Source organism: Pelecanus crispus, chromosome 3 (assembly GCF_030463565.1).
Source record: "Pelecanus crispus isolate bPelCri1 chromosome 3, bPelCri1.pri, whole genome shotgun sequence".
NCBI lineage: Eukaryota > Metazoa > Chordata > Aves > Pelecaniformes > Pelecanidae > Pelecanus > Pelecanus crispus.
Window position 1 is genome coordinate 82,224,402 of NC_134645.1, and position 15,918 is coordinate 82,240,319.

Here is a 15,918-nt window from a genome sequence, read left to right on the forward strand (position 1 = left end):
TCTCTTTCTCTTTCTCCCTATCTTTCTCTCTTTCTCTCTTTCTTTATTTTTCTGTCTCGCTCACCTTTCTGCCTGTCTTTCTCTTTCTCTCTTTCTTCACTGCAATACAAGAATTAGGTCTCAATAGGAAATCCACCTCCATACTCCCACCAGCACCCTCCCAGACAATTAAGAATTTGTTTCCTCTCCCCCTCCCCCACAACCTCTTTTTTGTTTTGTTTTGTTATTGTCAGCTGGTCTCTTGGATTAGGGTTTGCAACGCTCTCTGGGCTCAGGAAGGCTTGGTAGCTTGGCAGGATTTTTTGCCAGATCACTGATCCTAATGTAAGTGCCAGAATCCTGCAGTTTGCATAATGCTAATTTGCTTTTCAGCCCAACTTGCCAACTCACGTGCTGCTTAGCATATCAAGTAGCAGAAGGAATGCCATGTGCTCTACCCCGAGCGAGGAGGAGAGTAATTGGATAGATACCCACTACCTGAAATTGAAACTAATCTAACCAACCCTGGGTATAAACCTTAATGCACTGTTGAGCTTCTGGTAAGAGGTTATTAGACTGAAACTGTTTCAAGCCAATTAGTTCCTTATTCTTAAAGCTCTGATTGTGGAGTTTTCACTGGCATAATAAGGTTACAAATACTGCCTGATTACAGCAATATTCATTCACTTAGACCTAGATCCCGCCATCCTTACTCATTGTGAGTGAGGGTAGTAGAACTGGACCTTAATGCTTGTGTTAATGAAATGCTAGACATGTCAGGGTGGGGCGATACTGAGAGATATCACCACACCTAAGGGATGTTGCCAGTCATTGGGCTAAATGCCATGCCAAGTACTTTCAGTCGACTAGGCGTGGGGCTATCTCATTGTATTACCACATATTGAAGTGTCTTATTGCAATACTGGTTCTTTCAAAGCAAAACAAAACTAGACTGCCTAGAAAAAAAACACCACCTCTGTTTTCATTCTAAGCTGCACCCAAACTGGTGCTAATATAACTGCAGCATGAGTCCAAGAAGGTGGGACTCTCCTCTGAGTTTACCTAGGTGCGTAAATACATAATCTAAACAGGTTGTCCAGGCTCTCTCTCCAATAAACAGAGAAATGAGTACCTCTGAAGAAAGATTGATCCTTTCTTCATGAAACACCTGTCTCAGGCAGGGTGAGATGGACCCTGCTCTAAAGGTGATGGAAACTCTTCCTCAGCTGAAGGGCAGCCTGGGCGAGAGGCTCTGAACCAGATCTTTTCAGTCAGCTGAAGTTTGTGGAAGTGTACCTCAAACTTAGTGACAGAAATTGAGCCTGGTTTGCTTTCCGACCGATTGCTTGGTCACAGACACGGACTGTGGTCACAACTCTTGCACCAATTAGCTGATGCAACACTCCCAACCCCTCAGGACAGGGACCATGTCTGTGAGACGCACCTTTTGACAGCTCCCAAGCAGCAATGAATAATAAGGGTGCCGTGAGAAGAGAAGCGGCTTTGATTTTCTATGTTTGGTCAGCGGGAAAGCAAGTGCCCTGGCCCAACAGGCACCCTCCTGGGAATGTGGCTTGCTGTTTTGTGCAATGGGCTCACTCACAAGTACTTGGTGAGCAGCTTGCTGCTGACATTGTCCCAACGCCCAGTGAGTGGCACCTTAGCATGTGGGAAGGGCTTCAGAAGAGTGCTGAGCACACAGTCTCTAATCTAGGAGGTGTGGAGATTAGAAGGAGATTGGGTAAGGAATTTACAATAAAGGCTATGAAATAAATTTGCCAAGTAAGACATAAGCAAGAATCAATGCCCAAATAATATTGTTTTAATTTCTTGATCTTCTGTCCTTGGATGTGGTTTTGTTTGGAAAGTGCACAGGTGAAATTCTCCCCAATTTGCCTCTCTGCTTTGTCCTGTGTGATACCTTCCCCTGTGATCCTCTCCATTTTAATAAAGCTCCAAATGTGTGGAAGGGCCAGGGCTGGAGGGATTCGTTATCCCTCCATCAAAGCAATGGCTGTGTATTGAGAAACTGCAGAACATTTCCCAGAAAGCACTATCTCTACAGAGAGGATCGCTCTCTAGGAAAGGATCCTTTGGCAAGGTGCAGTATCAAAAGACAGGACATGTCCTCTGGGCAGACCCATCTTGCTTCAGGCTGGTTTGGCCTGATCACTTGGGTTTGGGGGACCACAGGAAGATTAAAATTGTAACATTTGACAGACCGATGAAGGCGAGTATTGTGAAAAGATCTCCACCCACTTTCTTAGGACTGCTGAGGCCTGAGAAACATGTCAAAATCTAGCCATTTTCTTCTGCATTAGCGATGTGCACTTGCTGTCTCATGGGACAGGGCTGTTGAACTCAAGTCGAAGGTATGAGCTGCTCCCACCATTGAGGACTTCACTGGAGGAACACTGCAATGGGAAACCATCCTTTCATAGGAATCACTATAAGTCACTGCCCACTTTTGCCTGCTTAAGGCATGTGGTAAATGTATATGAAAAATATATTAGACTTTCAGCATGATATAGTTTTAAATAATTTCACAAGATGGGGCCCCAAAATTGCTGGCTTTCAAGCAATTGACTTCATTGGGATGTCTGGATTTACTAGGCCTCCTCAGGTAGTGCAGTAATGCATGTGCTTGTGGGATTACATGATAGGGGAGTTAGATCACACAAAAAACCTGCCCAGCAGCTGGACCCTGGGGATGAAAAGTCTTGCAGAAAGTGTTCTGTTGTGGGAAAGTATGGGATCAATGATAAACTTTTAGAATTCTCTGTGGTTAGTTATGTTTCTGGTAAGTGTGAGGTTAAGAGAGAAGGAAACCCCATTATGAACAGAAAGTGATTTCTCAGGAATTGCTTTCAAAAGAAACAGTGACAGTAAAGCTGCATTTCCTTTCTTTAAGGATGCATACATTTCTCTTTAGAATCTCTGATTGTGCAGCTGAAGAGGGTGGTAATTGCCCACCCCAGTGATTCAGCATTCTGGGAATTTCCCAAAAGTGTTTTGAGTTAAGCTAAGGTTTCTGCCAGCCTTTTCCAGCCTTAAAAAAGTCCTTTTGTCCCTAAAATGGGTGAACATCTTTGCTTTCTTAATTCAAAGATAGAAAGGGCATTTGATTAACACTGATGATAGACTATGACTGTCTGATGTATGTAAATATGATTTTATCAGAGAGCTAAAAATGCTACTTTTATTCCCTGTAGAAAATATTGCTTTCCTACTATATTTTACATACTTGTGGCAAATATATAGGGTATAGTACTAGGTTACAAGGTATTGTATTGCAGCTTAACAGCCAGGAAAACTAATCAGTTTAACAGAGCCAGAATATAAACACAGGAAAGAAAGTAACTCAAGAGTGGAAACTAATGAAAAGGAGAGGGTCTGTACAGTCAAAGATGTGTGTGAGTGAATTGTGAATAACTAAATCAGTCAGGCAAAGCACTACAGTGTTGACCATTCTCTGTTGCCAACTTCTTGAATACTTTCTTACTTCCTACTTTCTTTCTAATATCCCCAAGCTACCTACTACTATAATATTTAAATAGTCATTATTTTCCTTTTCTGCTTAGCTATTAAAATGTTTCCTCTCCATGCGGTGTGTGTTTATGTGTATGTTAAAAGTCAAGCTAGATATCAGAAGCTAAAAGAAGTTGTAAACCATTTTTTTTTTCCCCTTGATTTTTAGGCTTGCTGCATCTCGTGTGGGTACGTGTGTATGCATGTGTGTATGGCTAGCCTCTGGTACAAATTAAAGTAGCCGCACAGAAGGACACAAAAGGCACTTGGCCAGGATGAAGGATCTGTCCCCATTGTTTCCTCAGAGTGTTGGATCCAACATCCTTTGACTCATAATATATTTAATAAAAAAAAAAGATCCTAGCAACCCGGAATTAAAACTATTGTTGTTGCTAGAAATTGAATGTGCAAGGAACGAGAGAATGGGTGTCTAATGCGTTATGATTACTTTTCAGGATATTATAAACTTTGCTCCCACTGAACCCAATGGGAAAATTCCCAGTGACATCAGTGATGCACAAATGGGTTCAGAGCCCTTACTCAGGGTAGGTTCCCGTTGCAATCGGTAGGTGTGGATAAGTAGAGAAATCCCGTTGGAATGAAAAAAAAAATTACTTTTCAAAGACTATCATCAGCGTGAGCAATCTCAGTAAAGTCCTAATGACTGTTGTTAACAAACTGCGTTTTATTAAGTTTCCTGTAAAACAATGTGCTTTGAGGGGGAGGGGAAAGAAGCAGGGGGGGGTAATTGTCGTTCCAGTGAATCAGCTACTCTGGGAATTTCCAAAAGGTGCGGTTAGCTTGGAAGACTGTGGTGTTTGCCACATTTTTCCTTCCTAAGGCTAATCTTCAATTCAAATTAATTTGCAACCATTTAGTTTTGAATCTAGAATTAATATAGTTGATTAAGCCCTATTATTTGTAAATCCACCAAAGGCACAGACAATGGCAACAACTATAGAAAAAGACTAGGTATTAAGTGGAATCCATTTATTACAAATTCTGAGATTTGCCAGACAGTTCAACACTCTAAATCTATCCAGCAAGAAAATGAGATTATCCAGATCATGTGTAGAAGATGAAGCCAGCACATCTGCAACGTGACGGTGCCACCAGGCAGCAGGGGGAACATAGAAAAGGGACTGACCAGATGAGTCCCTGCAGCGAACACCAGTCAGGAAAGGAAAATTTAAGGGAACTAGTCACATGGAAGACATGCAAAGAGCAACCCCAAATAGCCAGAGATTGCAGTGGCATGTTCACCTCCCAAGCGGGAAATATTCATACAGAAAATTGCAGTATTTTTCTTTCTACTGTGAATGTCTAACTTTTAAGAAAGGAATTATCTTCAGAAGTGTAGCAGGAGCAACATTTTAACTATTACCCATATATATTTGACTAAGAAACTACTATTGTTAGCGTCCAAGAAACATGGCAAATTCTTCCCAGCTGTATTATTGTATTATAATAATTTTCCATTACAGAGGTGACTGTTGCTCCAAGCCAGAGTATGTAAAGTAGCCAAGATTTGACTCTCCAGGCTCTGCCATGCACAATGCTAAGCACCTCATGCATGATGCTGACGTCTCTCCATACTTATAGACTTCCCTGGGAGTTGAAGGCACTCAATACTGCCTGGGAGGAAGAGATCTGTGTGTGGCAGAAAATGTTAGCATATTAGGAAAGTAAATGGAGATGATTCAATGATGAGACTACTGCTTCTCATGCTGACCAACATTGTTTCATTGTTTCCTTGTGTTCCCTCGTCAGTCGGCATCTGTCTTGTGCCTCATGGTGAGTGTGGACTGCAAGCTCTCTGGAGCAAGCACTGGCCTTTGGCGTGGTGGTGGTACAGAGCAATAGCCAGGTGCCTCAATCACAGCAACCACAAGCTCCTGCAATCACGCAATGGCTGTTTCCTTCCTTCGTGTGATTGCTCAGCCTGTTTACATCTGTCAAGCCTTTTATAAAAGCTGTGCTGCTAGCAAGGGCTGTTTTGGGGCTGTTGGGTTTTTTTTGGTTGGTTTTTGTTTTTTTTTTTTTAAATTGTTTTGAAGGCTCTTTTTAGTTAAAAAGTGTTTGCCACCACAGTTAAGACATGGACTGGATTAAAGTTCAAAACCAGCTCACGTCAGCAAGTGGATGGAAATTGTTACCATCTGACAGCTGGTGGCCTGGAAGGAAAATGTAAAAGTCACTGTGTGAAGGATTGGTTCAGGGCAGTGCCACAAGAAGTGACATGGCTTTGTTTTATATCCTGAGAGCGGAGCTCTCTGTTCTGCCTGAGTTGGGCATGGAGACTAGCAAAACTCGCTGGACCTCTCTGGCTGCAGTGGTTGGGCCTTATAACATATTATACCTGTGCAGAAGAAGCTGTATGTTGTGACACTGGTGATATGTGGCAAGACAGTAGGGTGGCAGGCGTGGTTCAGGTCACCAAGACTTCTCTGCTGCATTTCAACCCCCTAAGTCCTCCTCCCAGCCCTTGTCTCATCACCTTCGACCAGCAAACAACTGAATTGAAGAGGGAAAATTATTTTCTTTTCACCTCTGGCTGCTTTAATAATGGGCCAGTTTTATTATTTAATAAAAGAATGCCCTAGAAATGCTAACTGCCAGAATGTCTCATACTAACTAGTGTGCATTTAAATACCTGTTAGACTCCATTAGAGAGTGCATAGTACAAATAAGACAGACCAGACAAAGGCTGCAGAATTAACTGACCCACCTGAGGTCACCCAGGAAATAAATGACAACACTAGGAATGGCACTGGGTTTGCAGATTGCACATTGCAGATGCAAGTATTCTGGCCCCAGCAATGCCAGCTAAAGAAATTACTGCCTTGAGCCTCTGATGTGCCAGAAGGTCGTGCTGCCATCCAGAGGGACTCCAACAGGCTGGAGAAATGGGCTGACAGGAACCTCATGAGGTTCAACAAAGGGAATTGCAAAGTCCTGCACCTGGGCAGGAATAACCCAGGTTATTTCCATGCGCCAGTACATGCTTGGAGCTGACCAGCTGGAAAACAGCTTCGCAGAGCAGGACCTAGGGATCCTGGTGGACACCAAGTTGAACACGAACCAGAAATGTCACATTGCAGAAAAGAATGCAAACTCTGTCCTGGGCTGCATTAGGAGAAATGTTGCCAGCAGGTTGAGGGAGGTGATCCTTCCCCTCCATTCAGCACTGCTTAGGCTACACCCAGAGTACAGTCTCCACTTCTGGGATCCTCAGTCAGAGGTGGACATACCAGAGAGAGGCCAGCAAAAGGTCACTAAGATGATTAAGGCTCTGGAGCAAGAAATGGCAAAGGCTCAAACAGCACACCTTTGCCACTGCTAAAGACGTCTCTAAGCAATAGCGGGGACCAGAACAGCTGTCCTATAAGGAAAGGCTGAGAGAGCTGGGACTGTTCAACCTGGAGAAGAGAAAGCTTAGGGGGGATCTCATCAATGTATATAAATATCTGAAGGGAGGATGGGGCCAAGCTCTTTTCAGCGACAGGACCAGAGGCAATGGGCACAAACTGAAACACAGGAGCTTCTGTATGAATACCAGAAAACACATTTTTATTGTTAGGGTGACTGAACACTGGCCCAGGTTGCCCAGATAGGTTGTGGAGTCTTCCTCCTTGGCGATATTCAAAAGCCATCTGGACATGGTCCTGGGCAACCTTACTTTAGGTGACCCTGCTTGAGCAAGGGGTTGGACCAGATGGACCTCCAGAGGTGCCTTCCACCCTCAGCCACACTGTGATTCTGTTTCTGTGAACCCACACCTAGAAGCTATGCAGCAACTTTCACCTTGCCAGCATGCATCACTGCCTTCCCAAAATGTACAAGCCAGCCGCAGATGTGAAGATCCCCCAATGAATACCAGTTATGAGGAGCTGCATTATCTTAACAGCAATTTTTTGTTGATCCAGGTTATTTTCACTGAAACAGTTTGAGGAGTAAACATAAAAGCATTTGAAGAGCTGACAGAACAAGAGGTGACTTCTGGAGGGAGGATGGTGGCCAGCGGACATGGCTAGGCTGGGTCCAGTTACCTGTTACCTCTGCAACCAGTGCAGTTGCATTAGAAAGGTGTTTATGGGCTCAGTGCCCTCACCTCTGAGCTGCTGTGTTAAACAAGTACTAGGAAATGGAAACCAGAAAAATGAGAGAGACAAACTCCTGCAAAACTCAAGAACTTTCCAAATGAGCTAAGGAAAACAATCTTCAAGACAATAAACTGTAGTGACAGCATTTACTCCTGAATTAAAATGTTTGGGGATGGAAGGGGTCAAATAAATAATTGCCTGTGGCTTCCTTACTGTAGAGGATATGTTGAAATGTTCAAGAGTGAAGGTACAGGCAGCCTGCTTACGTAATCAGGCAGATTACATGAAGTTAGAAAGCACATCCATGTATTACAGGAGGAAATATGTTTTCTTAGAGGAAAAGAGATGAATGTGATAACTGAGAAAAACACTTCATCCTGGATGAACCCCAAAATAAAGTTCTTTGGAATCCAGACCACCTTTTAATGATGAAATAAGAAATACCATAGACTATTGGATATGGTAACTGGCACATAGGGCCACTGTTTTATTATTGCTGTCCATGTTCTGCTTACAAGTGTTTACAGGGTACATGTTTACATGCGTCACATTTGCACTGAGAAAAGTAATCCCTGATTTTTGTGTGTGATCCACTTTTATAGAGGCTTGCATTCTGCACTGTTTACATATTTTGGGATACCCAGTATTTTAAAAGGCAGATTTCAGACTCTTAATCCTAAAGCCGACATAGCTTGTTGTGAGGTGTTTAATGATATGGACAAAAATATCTGGCAACTCTCCCTTTGGATTTAAATAATAAATTCATAATAAACACGTTAACTTACTCTCCTTGTGCTACCTTACCTTCTGCAAAACCTAATGTGTTGTTTCCAGATTTGTGTCAGTGTCAATCAGTAATGCTAGATAGGAAAGACAGGTTTGTTGTTCCCCCCGGTCTGTGTGTGCCCCCCCCCGCCCCCGCAAAAAAAAAAAAGATGACAAGACAGGACTCGTAACAGAAAACAAAACCCAAAGCACATGATTTCTTCTCTGTGTATGATTTACTTTGCGGTGACTGAGGGTCATTGCTACCTGTAGGCTGCCTGCTGTTTTAATTTCATTTCCTAATGGGAAAAAAATTCTTAGAAAAATCAACATTAAGCTTAATCTTAATTATCACTTGTGTCTCCAGAAAGGCTGGAAAATGGGCTGAAAAATGTGGTTTCTTTTCTCTTGGACAGACATAAAATGTCCCAGACACAGAAAAGCAGCCTTTCCTTCTGCTGTGCCTTCGTGGTATGTAAAGTAGGAGTCAGCACCTTTGAACACTCATAAATGCACCAAGAATTATATTTGAAAATCAGGAAATAGTTCAATGTAACCTGCTCTGTATGTTTCTAGTCCAGAGGTGTAGTGTACATAGAACACAAAAATCCATTGCTTTGTCTTGTTATTCTTATATGTACTATGGCAGAGCCCAGGGGTAGAGATACTTTGGCAGTGTGTGCAGAGCAGTGCCTGTGAATATATAACGATAACCCTTAACAACATTCTAAAATAGTACTACAGGGTTCATGTCTACTAAGGCTCTGAGGTGAGCCAGAGTGCAAGGCCACAGTCAGTTATCTTTTTGAAAACATGACCTAAGTAAGGTGAGAAAAAAATTATGTTGCCATCCCTCCTCTTTTACCCAGTAGCTCATTGTTGAGGACAGTCTCTTGGGAAGAATGATTTAGGCGGTGAAGTCTCATCTGTCTGGTGTGACTAAAGCACACTTCCATTACCCAGTGCACTACTCACATGCAAAATGAGAGCCCTTAGCTTTACTCTTTGTTCCATTGATGTCTTACTGTTGTATATGGTGTGATGAGCAGAACAGGCATAGAGGCCACGTTCCCATACCAAATATCCCACCTCCAGGATAGGCATACTCACATGTTTGTTCTCTTTTCTTTTCTTTTCCCCTCCTTTTATAGAATTGAAGTTTGGGAAAGGTTGAAGACCTTGCTCAAGATAATGAAGCTCAGAGGCACCAAAAGCTGGGAACAGTCATGGCAGGGCACCTACTTGAATCTCCTTAGAAGATTGACTCTAACCTTCTCTTACACCATTGCTTACCCATGACTAGACATAGTGGGGGAAGGCATAACCCTTCTTCTCTTGGCCACATTTTGGGTGGTGGGTGATATTTCAGGTATTTTCTAAAAGGCTGCTGGGGTGAGGATCTTGGAAGACACTCTTTGCCTATCAATACCAAGGAAGTATAACACAGATAAGATCAGAGCTATTACTACTGGGTACACAGGCATCTGGAGGAATTTATTGCTGAAAACCTAGGGATTTGGAAGGCCTTCAGGATTAGGTGGTGGCTTACCAAGAGTGTTGGAGGTTGGGCATTTTAGACTCAGGTATTTAAAGCCAAAGTTGAATATAGAAATGACCCTTCTTTTGCGGATTTAGCCTTTAGCTCTTCAGATTGGTTCAAAAGCCTCACCCTGTGCATTCAAGTTGTTGAGATTTATTTTCTTATTTATTTCTATTTTTAAAAAGGGGATGTGAAATGTATATGCAGGATGATAATATTAATTTTCTTTTGGATTTTAAAAAAATGACTAAGACAACTTCACAAATGATGAAGATAAAATAATAGAGTGTCACTAATGTTATTAATTATAGTGAATGCCAAAGGAGGGTCCCCCGTGCAGAGTTCATTTTCTTTTGTTGTTAAATGAGTCTCAATGCTAGTTATTGTTAAACTGTGGGAATTGACATGGACTGCTGGCAAAACAGGCAGTCTGCACTTTCTGCATAGTAGTGTTGCCCCTTTTTATAAGCCCTCGACCTCACCTAATTCTGCTCTGTTCCTCCATTTGAAAACTGCAGAAGATGTTAACTCACTCTTTACAGGGCTTTTGATATATGCAACTGTAAGAGGCTCTAGAAATGCAAACAAGGATGTTGCTATTGTTGTTACAGAGGTGGTAAATGTTAACCACAGTCCAAATTAATATTTTAGTTCTTCTTTGGAAGCAATTCGCCTTACTCTTTCAAAGAAAACATAATCTTTTCTAAGTATTTCTATTATTCCTGGTCAGGATGGAAATTCTTCAACAGGGAACAGAGTGTTCACTTCATAAAGCCAAAAAACCAGTCACTTCAAGGGGCATTTTCTAATGCTCATGACTATACAGTGGAGACAAGAGATACCCTTCAGCAAAGCCACAATTCCTCTCCCTACATGTCTGTCTTTACTAGTCACTTCGATTGTCAGTGCTCTCAGAGGAAGGAGGGTGTACAAGCAGGGTCTGAAGCACTCATGTCAAGCACCAGCACTGGATCCTCCATGCAAACACAAGCACTACCTGGGCACCTGCACACAGTCCTGGAAACAGGCACTAAAAATGTCAGTGCATCAGTAATACAATACTGCACATTTTACAGAGCTCTGTTAAGACCTGCTACTAGCGCAAGGCCATTGTTCCACCCTTTACTTCCTCCTTAAGTACTTGTATTGCCTAATAACTTTTGTGGGGCTTTCTCTTTGAAGGCAATTATGGATAGAAAAAGTAGGAATTTGTCCACTGTAATGTTCCTAATATTTATTTAACCTAATGATTTCATTGCAAATACTGAAAACTGTTATCTGGGCTCTACACTTGAGCATGACTTCATCTGTCAGCAGACAGCTCTTCTATCTCCTCCTCCTCCTTTTTTATGTGCTGAACACAGTCCATGTACTATAGCTTTATTTTTGCTGCTCTTCTCTGAATCCTTTACAATTAGCCTGCACATATTCAAATGTGGTGCCCAGAACACAATCCAATGCCCTATATGATGCTAGCCTACTGTATGATCTAGATACTGGTTCATGTTGGACTTCACACTGAGTTTTGCTCTTGCAACAAATTACAGGAAAGACTCAGAAATATGGTAAGAAGATAAAAAGAAGGTGTCCTGGTTTTGGCTGGGCTAGAGTTAATTTTCTTCCTAGTAGCTGGCATAGTGTTGTGTTTTGGATTTAGGCTGAGAATAATGTTGATAACACACTGATGTTTTAGTTGTTGCTAAGTAGTGTTTATACTAGTCAAGGACTTTTTTCAGCTTCCCATGCTCTGCCAGGTACACAAGAACCTGGGAGGGAGCATAGCCAGGACAGCTGACCCAAACTGGCCAAAGGGATGTTCCATACCATGCTCAGTATATAAACTGGGGGGCCGGGGGGCAGAGAACGGCTGCTCGGGAACTGGCTGGGTATCGGTCAGCAGGTGGTGAGCAATTGCATTGTGCATCACTTATTTTGTATAATATTATTATTATTATTATTATTTTCCCTTCCTTTTCTATCCTATTAAACTGTCTTTATCTCAGCTCATGAATTTCACTTTTCTTTTTCCCACTGGGGAGTGGGGGGAGTGAGCCAATGGCTGTGTGGTGTTCAGCTGCCTACCCGGTTAAACCATCACATAAGGGTAGAATTAGAGCACTCTCCACCTCCCACCTGCTTTGTAATTGGCTAAGCAAGATAGGAAAAATCAAGACATCTCAGATTAATTTCATTTCCATGCCAAGTCAAGGGCATTAGTATTGCTGTCCCGCACAGCACAGGAATCCATTAATTGCTAAATTGAACAGTCCCTCAGTTCATCTCTCTGCCCTCATGAACCAGAGCGGGATGAAGATTAACTGGGATAGTCTCAGCATCTGATTCTACATTGATAGTGATGCTTAAATCACAGACTTCTGAGTTTACAGGGGTCAGAGTCAGGATGAAAACATTTTCCTCAGTGTAAAGGTTGCCTAGGTGTATTTGGGAGCTTAGAGAAGAGGGAAGAGAAGTCTAGTCTTCACTGCAGCATCAATGACTGGCTGCTGGCAGTAACTGGGGTAGCAGGTGGCCACAGCTGGCTGACGTTTCTCACTGTTTGGAGGTAGGGAGGGATTTCTTCTCCCTTATCAGAGGGGCAAGGGTTGCAAGGTTTTTCATCTTCCTTGTTAGCATGTGGCGTAGGCTGTTTGCTAGGATCATGAGGATCTTTAAATGTTGGTGACACCTCGGTCTTTCTTGTCCTCTGCCTGAGGCATGCAGCGCTTCAGAGAAGAGAATGCTTCAAGAAATCGTTTTGCTCACTACAGACCTACATATCTTATAGAGATACATAATAACTACTATAGAGACTGAAGAGAGGATTTCACTGGTCCTCTGGGCTCTACTGAAACATAGAAGTGCGGTACAGTGTAATGTTACAAATGCTACACTGTCTTACTCCCATCTAGACCTATTTAAAGAAGGTCTCCTGAGTTGTCACAGAAGTATGTGGTAAAAGTAAGAAATTATTAAAAGGTAGGTATGCTTAGGGAGGGTACTAAAAATGAGTGGGAAATCTAGTATTTTGTTTAGTGTATTTTCATAGACAAAAAGAGGACATTTACTTTTTAACCTTTGGATGTAGCTTAAGTAGTATTGTACTGTACATTTAAAATGTTAGACTTCCAATAGAGAACGACCAATTCCATCAGCCAATAGTTGTTACAACCAGCACAGAACTGACACAATTGTGTGTTTGCAGTATAAAACCCAACTCATGGCTTTAGCATTAGACAACTGACCGAATGAGAGCAGAAGGATGCCATTACTAAGCTTCCAAGTTGTAGTAATGTCTGAGTTTCATTCATGTATTTACTGTTGCCTTGATCATCTCCTTTAATAGAAAGATCTGCAGAGGGGGAAATATACTCCAAAAGTACTGTGAGTAGCTGTTTGTGGTTATCTCACATCATCATCCCCAACTCGAAAAGTCACTCAGAGGATCCAAAAGAAATTTAATTTTAAACCGCATGGACCCTTGACCACACAATTGGAGCAGCTGACTCTCACATAACCTGAGAGCAGCCCCACTTTGGCCTACCAGCTGGTCTCTGTCCTCTCCTGCTGCCAATGGCATTCCTATGCCAGCTGAGGACAACATCAGACAGAGATTAATTGCTAATGTAGAGAAGTTCATCTGGCTGGGACCAGGTTTCAACTACAGAGCAACCTGTCCCTGCCTTTAGGATGCATGCCAGGTTATAGCAGTTATAACCCTATTCTGCCAAGCTGCGAAACCACATCCTTTGTATGCTCAAAAGAATCAAGTGTAGGAGGAATATGAAAACACAAACTCTGTGTCTTGACGTTGCTTTTGTTCCTGTCTTCTCAGGCAGTGAAATGAGTATCCAAGGATCCATGAAAGGATGGATCCAATGATCTATCCAGAACAAATGGTGCTATTGGCAGTGTGAGCATTTTATGACTGTACCACATGTACCAACCGTAGAGTGATTTCCACTCTTGTCCGTATCAAGTTGGCCACATATGCTCTGTCTGCTGTGAGGAAATCTCTTGTTTTCCCTCTAGTCCTGCAGCAACCCCAGAATGCAGGAGTGCTGAGAGAATTACGACTTTGGTGTTGCTGCAACATTCTTCCTTAGGGCAGGTGTATATTGTACACTAAGAAAAAAGGCTGTATCTACAATAGCCAGAGTCTTCAAAGTTGCTCTGGAAGTGAGGCTAGTGAGAGATTTCCAGAGGCTGGTAGGGTGAGAGGGACAGAATAGTGGCAGGATATGTTGGTGCTTCCACGCAGCCAGTGCACAGGAGGCGGCATGGCTCTGGCATCCCGAGGCTTTTGCAGCCTATCAAGGGCCATAAGGGCATCCTTGCCGTCTCCCTCGCTGTGGCCCCAGGCCCACAGTCACACAGTAACACACAGTTAGTGCCCCTCCTGAGCTGGCCAGCACCTCCCTGTGCCCTGGCAGCTGGTCTTGTGCTAATGTTGCTGCGCAGGGGGTACCCAGCTCACTGCTCCCTGAGATTCATCCATGGCTTGGCCTCAGTCAGCAGTTTTGATTTATTTTCCCTTCAGTCAGATAATTCTGCCATGAGCATTAGTGTAACTTTAACAAAATTTCTATTTCCATTCAGTTCTGTGTTGTTGTGAACTGCATTTCTCCAGTAGGTATTTGTTTTTGCAATCGCAGTGATGAAACACATTTACTGGTAGTAGCAGTTACAGGAATTCTAAATAAATATCTGTCTTTGTTTAATTTCAGTAAACCGGGACATTTCACTAGCATCATAATAATAGGGATTTGGGGAATACTATGTGTCCGTGAAATAATTCTTGAAGCAATTTATTCTTGCATCAGCGCAAAACCCCCTCCAATTTGGGCTATTCCCAGAAGATAAGGGCCTAGTTTTCTAAACTAAAGGATTCCCCCCCCCCGCCCTGGATTTTGCTCTGGGTTTTGCATTTGTTTTGGTTTTGCAACTTTGGTGTGTGAAAATATGTAATTGCAGTTTTCCACTGGATGTAAGTGGTACTATTTATAGTAGTTAGCCTTCCTAACCTCCAAGATAGCTTCCATCTCCAAAAGGTACCAATACTGCTGGTGTCGTCAACATCACCTTATCACTCCCTAGAAAAACATGCAGATGCTGTATACAGTGTAAGTGAGCCTGGTTTTGGTAATATTGTTATCCTAGCTTCCCTTTTGAATTTACTTTTTATGTATTTCCAGATAGTAGGCCAATGTTGTCCAGATTTATACCTTGTTAACCCTTCCCAACTGAATGGGAAGGAATACATGTAACTGAGAGGTGAATTTAGGAGGATATGAAGGGGACCGTAAACTGTGAAAACATAGGTAATGTTTGCTTGGTGTTTTGTCTTTAAAAAGCATTACTGTCTTTGTGCTTCTTGCTGCAGTGGTATGAAGGATGTTGATTTTATTCCATCATTTGGTGTGGTGGGTTTGTTTTTTTGTTTTTTTTTTTCTAATTTTATAGTATTTAAAAAGTAATTTCAAATTACATTGCAAATGTAGAAAAGCTATGCCGTTGTGAAATATTGTTTGGCAATGTTGACCATTTTCATAGATCGAGGCATTTCATTGATTTCATACATCTGAAATCCAGGGATTAGTTTCTGAGAAATTATTTCCCCACTGCTCCCACTTTGATGGAAGGGGTCTATTGTTTTGGGGGCATGTCTGAACACATGGGATGCCTGTTTCTGGGAGAACTCTATCATTCAAATGAGATGATATGAAAGGCAGAGTGTGTAAACTACAGCTGTGGAGAAGCAGACTGAGCTAATGCATCCAGATTTTGCCAGGACTAATCAGGATAACTTGACTTTGCGTTGTGCTGCTGCAAACAATAACAACAAACTCCTTTCCATGCACCCTTGATTTGGGGTGTTTCTTAAATCTACCTATGGAAATTTGTCCCCAAAACTTTTCTCAGAAGCAGCTAAATGAATTACATAATTTTTTTCAGGACAATTATGATTCATAACGGTATCGAATATGGGCTTTATTATGTTGCTTT